A 7490-nucleotide genomic window follows, 5' to 3' on the forward strand; every position below is an offset into this window, starting at 1 on the left:
TTGTTGTCTATGAACAATGACAAGCCACCGGGATCAGACAACGTGGATGTGAAATTACTGAGGATAATAGCAGACCATATTGCCACTCTATTTGTCATATCTTAAATTTAAGCCTACTAGAAAGTGTGTGCCCTCAGGCATGGAGGGAAGCAAAAGTTATTCAAAAATCAAATCACATTTTATTGGTCACATACACATATTTAGCAGATGTTATTGCAGGTGTAGAGAAATGCTACCTAAGAACAGTAAAGCCCCCTTAACTGGCTCAAATAGCCGACCAATCAGCCTGCTACCAATCCTTAGTAAACTTTTGAAAAAAATAGTGTTTGACCAGATGCAATGCTATTTTACAGTAAACAAAATGACAACAGACGTTCAGCACGCTTATAGCGAAGGATCTTCAACAAGCACAGCACTTACACAAATGACTGATGATTGGCTGAGAGAGATTGATACGTTTGTGGGGGCTGTTTTGTTAGACTTCAGTGCTTCCTTTGACATTATTGATCATAGTCTGTTGCTGGAAAAACGTATGTGTTATGGCTTTACGCCCCCTGCTATATTGTGGATATAGAGCTACCAGAGGGTGTTCTTTAATGGAAGCCTCTCCAATAAAATCCAGGTAGAATCAGGAATTCCCCAGGGCAGCTGTCTAGGGCTCTTACAATTTTCAATCTTTACTAATGACATGCCACTGTCTTGTGTGTCTATGTATGTGGATGACTTAACACTATACACGTCAGCTACCACAGCGACTGAAATGACAGCAACACATAAAAGTGCTGCAGTTAGTTTCAGAATGGGTGGCATGGAATAAGTTATTCCTAAATATTTCAAAACTAAAAGCATTGTATTTGGGACAAATCATTCACTAAACCCTAAACCTGTCAGGCAGAGCAGCACAGGGGAACCCAAGAGCAGACTCAGACCAAGAAACAGGGATGAATGAACCAAGGTATTTATTGTAACACAGGGAGATATGGAGTACAGAGCTGGGGAAGCTCGGATGAGTGGTAGGAAACTAGATGTGGAGGCTGAGGTTGGAGAGAGCTGGGTTGGAACAGTGTGAACCGGTCCGGAGAGGAATCCAAGGGAGTGGTGGTGTGGTGAATCCAGAACAGGGTAGCAGGGTGGTGAGATGTGGAACAGGAGACAGGAGACAGGAGCCAGAGTCAGAGCTGCAAAACTACAGTGAGAGGAGAAACAGCATCAGGCAGGGAAACAGACACAGCAGGGTAACATCATCTTGAATAATCATAAATATCTAGAATCATAAACTGACTGAGCAGAGATTACAATCTGGCAGAGTGAACGTGGCAGGACTGAGTATTTGTAGAGGTCTTGATTATGGAACGAGTTGCAGCTGATGAGGATCCGCTCTGGCTCCAGCACACCTATCTCCAACCACACAATCACAAACAAACAGAAAGGGAGGGAGAGAGAGAGAGAGTGTGTACTGGAGGAGTGGCTGCAGGGCAAGGAGACACCAGATGTCCACTAGGGGGTGTGGCAGGAGTAGATGTGACAAAACCTCAACTAAATCTTGTCATGAAAAAAATAAAGTATAATTGCCTTAATTTTGCTGGACCATGATATATACAAATTCAAATAATTGCATGTATTGATAGTGGTAACATTTGCAGAGTCATTCCCATGTGACAAACCCAGAGTAGGAATACTTCCCTTTTTTCAGTCATGCTCTTAAGTGGAGTCACAGAATGTTGTTATGGAGGGAAAAGAAGAGAAAATGAAGATGAGGTAAAAGAAGGAGACAGGGTAAAGAAAGGAGACAGAGGGAAGGAGGGAGACAGAGTAAAGGAGGGAGACAGGGTAAAGGAGGGAGACAGGGTGAAGGAAAGAGACAGGGTGAAAGGAGGGAGACAGGGTGAAGGAGGGAGACAGGGTAAAGGAGGGAGACAGAGTAAAGGAGGGAGACAGGGTAAAGGAGGGAGACAGGGTGAAGGAAAGAGACAGGGTAAAGGAGGGAGACAGAGTAAAGGAGGGAGACAGGGTAAAGGAGGGAGACAGGGTGAAGGAAAGAGACAGGGTGAAGGAGGGAGACAGGGTGAAGGAGGGAGACAGGGTAAAGGAAGGAGACAGGGTAAAGGAAGGAGACAGGGTAAAGAAAGGAGACAGGGTAAAGAAAGGAGACAGGGTAAAGGAGGGAGACAGCGTGAAGGAGGGAGACAGGGTGAAGGAGGGAGACAGGGTGAAATGTTTGCACATTTATAAAATATAAAAAACAGAAATACCTTATTTACGTAAGTATTCAGACTCTTTGCTATGAGACTCAAAATTGAGCTTCCATTTATCATTCTTGAGATATTTCTACAACTTGATTGGAGTCCACCTGTTGTCAATTCAATTGTTTGGACATGATTTGGAAAGGCCTTTATGGTAGCACCAATCAGGCCTTTATGGTAGAGTGGCCAGACGGAAGCCACTCCTCAGTGAAAGGCACATGATAGCCCGCTTGGAGTTTGCCAAAAGGCACCTAAAGGACTCTCAGACCATGAGGAACAAGATTCTCTGGTCTGATGAAACCAAGAGTGCCAACTGTCACGTCTGGAGGAAACCAGGCACCGCTCATCACCTGGCCAATACCATCCCTATGATGAAGCACGGAGGTGGCAGCATCATGCTGTGGGGATGTTTTTCAACTGCAGGGCCTGGCAGAGTAGTCAGGATCGAGGGAAAGATGAACGGAGCAAAGTACAGAGAGATCCTTGATTAAAACCTGCTCCAGAGTGCTCAGGACCTCAGACTGGGGTGAAGCTTCACCTTCCAACAGGACAACAACCCTAAACACACAGCCAAGACAACGCAGAAGTGGCTTTGGGACAAGTCTCTGAATGTCCTTGAGTGGCCCAGCCGAATCCGATCGAACATGTCTGGAGAGACCTGAAAATAGCTGTGCAGCGACGCTCCCCATCCTTTGTCATTATGAGGTATTGTGTGTAGATTGATGAGGGGGAAAAATAATTTAATCAATTGTATAATAAAATGTGGAAAAAGTGAAGGGGTTTGAATGCATTCCGAATGCACTGTATACTGTGGAGCTGTGGTGTGGTGGGAGGCTCCAAGCAACATAATAATGCCCTTAACCAACTGACAATTATGTATCCAAGATTGACCAAATCCAAAGATTGCAGCAAAAAGTAGCACTCTCTTGACAAACACTGCATTGTCAAAATGTTCAATGTTTTAAGTGTGATTGTGACTTGTACCTCGTTTCCTGTGTGTTCTCTCCTTCTCAAAACAAACAGGATTGACTAAAGTCATAGGCAGCATGTGTAACTCATTGCCAGTCCTCACCAATACAGACAATCTAGAGGAGACAGTAGGGAACTGGGGAACGACAAAAAGAACACTTCTGACAAGCATGAAAATACTCACTCACCCAGTAATCCAATGTAGTTATAATGGTGATATACTGCTTATCCCATGACAGACCCTAGCTCCTGTCTGATGGCATCTTAGTTATGTTGATTGGGGAAGAAGTACCTTTGACTTCATAAATCTTTTTCTGTGATAAACTGCGCCTCTAGCATTTCGCTACACCCACAATAACATATGCTACATATGTGTATGTGACCAATACATTTGATTTGATTTGATTCATTTGGATGCTTTCTCAGAAAGTCTGAGTGGACAGGTAATCTGTGGTGGTAGTTGATACTTTTCTCATGGTGTATTTTCCTTCTTCATCCAGTGGTTCCTGATGCATGTGATCTGTATTGTTGTTCTACCATGAAGGACTGGGACTGGGAGAACAATGCTCTGGGGAAGTGGATCAGTATTCATAAAGACTAAGAGGGCTTATCTAGGATCAGTTTGGCCTTTTAGATCAAAATAAATAAGATGAAAGAGGGGGACCTGATCCTAGATCAGCGCTCCTACTCTGAGACACTTTATCAATACAGCCCACAGGGGCATACAGAAAGACTGCTGAAATGAGGAGGAAGTAAAAAGCCTTTGATTTGTTTTCTGACAGTTGTAAACATTGTGCTTCCTTTTCTTCCTGCATCCTCAATATAGCGCTCCAGGGTGAAGTTTCCTCTAGGTACAGATCTAGGATCAGTTTCCCGTCCCCCAATACTCATCCCCATCCCTGCGACACATCACTACAGTATGGCTATCAGTCAGCCTTGGCACATTTGTTTCATGTGTCATGCCCCAGCAGGGGAGAAACACCCCTACTAACACACACACACACAAACACACACACACACACACACACACACACACACACACACACACACACACACACACACACACACACACACACACACACACACACACACACACACACACACACACACACACACACACACACACACACACACACACACACACCCCCGTTCCACTCCACCCCCCGCCTGCACCATGAACAGTCCCCCTATGTTGAAAAGTGTAATTGATTTTTCCCCAAAAAGCAGCATGATGCCACAGACAGTGTACGGTGATGGGAGTCATATGACACAAACCATTTGACCTGAGACAGAGACACACAGAGAGAGAGAGAGAGAGAGAGAGAGAGAGAGAGAGAGAGAGAGAGAGAGCAAGAGCTTGGCGGGATGAAGCACGTGCCTGGAGGGCTGCCAAGGCTCATTCCATCCTTCCCACTGTGAAGATTCTGTACTGTTGGGTTACAGTAGGGACAGCAGAGCGCGAGAGAGAGAGAGAGAGCGAGGGCAATGGAAGGATGATGGAGACTATTTAGGTGGCTGTCTTTGAGACAGCTGTGATACAGTATCCGTGTGTGTGTGTGTTATCATTATTGCTTCTTCAAAACCATCTGAACTGTACTTGGCTAGTATCATGGTATCCACATGACCAGGCCCTGTTTGTCCTAAATGAGAGCTCTATCTATGCCTCCTGCATACAGTAAAACTTTTTACATAGTAAATAGTTAGTCACAGGACTGCAGAATATGCCCAGAATCCAAAAAGGACCTTTTGGAAAGGGTAGGCGTTGGTGCCTGGTGGTCTATGGTGTAATTGTGTTCACATGTGTGTGTTTGCGAACGCGAGTGTGTGAGTAACTAAACCCAGTTATGATAAACAAACATTATTTACATTAGGTTAGCATTTTTAGGATAATGGATCAACAACATAATGTATGTACAAGTATATTGGAACAACAAAGCTTTTAGGATGAAAACTCTGAAATTGCAGGCCTATGAGAAAGGCTTCTTAAAAAAGACAAATAACCCTCCTTACATCTCTTTACATATCCTGGATAAAGCGCCTGCTCAATTCATAGCTATGCTAACATCCATTTCCATGTCAAATTGCTCCAATTAGTGCAAATATTAGCTCTGCTCCCTCAACAACCTCACATGAGGTTGACCTGACCGGATGCCTCTCTGAGAACTGTCGAACATGAAATAGTAGAGCTGAGTCATGTGCGACTCATCCCAGTGAGGTTACTCTGTCCAGTGGACATTCAACGGAGGCAGCCTGCGAGAATCGTGAGTGAGGATCTGATTGGTTGACTGTCAAACTGTCAACAACAGACTGCCCTCATGAGCAGACCTGAGACGGCTGGTTAGGTGGATAACGTCAGTAACGTCGTTGGGTAACAATATGTTTTTTATTGAGTGACTGTGCAAGATAGGTGTTGGAAATCAGCCATTGCTATTAGACACTAGATTAAATAAGAATTTATAAATGAATGAACGAACAAACAAACAAATGAATTACTCCAACAAAACAATCCGTAAGTGAAAACTTCACAGGTGCTATTGCTGTTGGCTTGAGGGACTAACATCACAGCATAACAAGGTAGAGGTTATGTAGACAGTAGAGCAGGCCGTCTCAGTGGGTTTCGCTATAGCCTGTTAATGTGACACTTGGTCTGACAGCAGACCCTAATGACCTAGTGTGAAGATCTCATGGTGGTGGACTGGTCACTGTCTTAAGACTGTATATTTTGAATGACACATAGCTAAAGACATGTAACGCCCTGGCCATAGAGAGGGGTTTTTGTTCTTTATTTTGGTTAGGCCAGGGTGTTACATTGGGTGGGCGTTCTATGTGCATTTTTCTATGTCGGTTTGTTTCATTGATTTTGGCCGTGTGGCTTCCAATCAGGCACAGCTGTAGAGTGTTGTTGCTGATTGGGAGTCACACATAAGGAGCATGTTTTTCCTTTGGGTTTTGTGGGTAATTGTTTCTGTTAGTGTTTTGCAGCTGACAGGACTGTTTGGCTGTCGGTTTTCTTGTTTTGTATAGTGTTCTTTCTATTATTAAATTCAATGATGAACACTAACTCCGCTGCGCCTTGGTCTACTCTCTCTCCCGATGGCCGTTACAAGACAGTCACAAATATTACATTTGATCTGGCCTTATATCTATTATGAATAACTGAAGAGGGTGCTTACTGTGTTCAGGCCTACTGTTTAAAAAAATGTCCTACATTGTAGAATAATAGTGAAAACATCACAACTATGAAATAAAAAAGTGTTAAACAAATATATATTTTAGATTTTAAATTCTTCAAAGTAGCCACCCTTTGCCTTGATGACAGCTTTGCACACTCTTAGCATTTTCTCAACCAGCTTCTTGAGGTAGTCACCTGGAATGCTTTTCCAACCGTCTTGAAGGAGTTCCCACATATGCTGAGCACTTGTTGACTACTTTTCCTTCACTCTGTGGTCCAACTTATCCCAAACCATCTCAATTGGGTTGAGGTTGGGTGATTGTGGAGGCCAGGTCATCTGATGCAGCACTCGATCACTCTCCGTCTTGGTCAAATAGCCCTTACACAGCCTGGCGGTGTGTTTTGGGTCATTGTCCTGAGGGAAAACAAATGATAGTCCCACTAAGCGCAAACCAGCTGGGATGGCGTATCGCTGCAGAATGCTGTGGTAGCCATGCTGGTTAAGTGTGCCTTGAATTCTAAATAAATCACTGACAGTGTCACGAGCAAAGCACCCCCACACCATCACTCCTCCTCCTCCATGCTTCACGGTGGGAACCACACATGCGGAGATCATCTGTTCACCTACTCTGCATCTCACAAAGACACGGCTGTTGGAACCAAAAATCTTACATTTGGACTGCAGACCAAAGGACAGATTTCCACGGGTCTAATGTCCATTACTCGGGTTTCTTGGCCCAAGCAAGTCTCTTACTATTATTGGGGTCCTTTAGTAGTGGTTTCTTTGCAGCAATTCGACCATGAAGGCCTGATTCACACTGTCTCCTCTGAACAGTTGATGTTGAGATGTGTCTGTTACTTGAACTCTGTGAAGCATTTATTTGTGCTGCAATCTGAGGTGCAGTTTATTGCCAATTTTTGAGGCTGGTAACTCTAATGAACTTATCCTCTGCAGCAGAGGTAACTCTGGGTCTTCCTTTCCTGTGGTGGTCCTCATGAGAGCTAGTTTCATCATAGCGCTTGATGGTTTTTGCGACTGCACTTGAAGAAACTTTCAAAGTTCTTGAAATGTTCCAGATTGACTGACCTTCATGTCTTAAAGTAAT

The sequence above is a fragment of the Salmo salar genome, chromosome 12, assembly GCF_965601325.2.
Source record: "Salmo salar chromosome 12, fSalSal1, whole genome shotgun sequence".
Taxonomy (NCBI): Eukaryota; Metazoa; Chordata; class Actinopteri; order Salmoniformes; family Salmonidae; genus Salmo; species Salmo salar.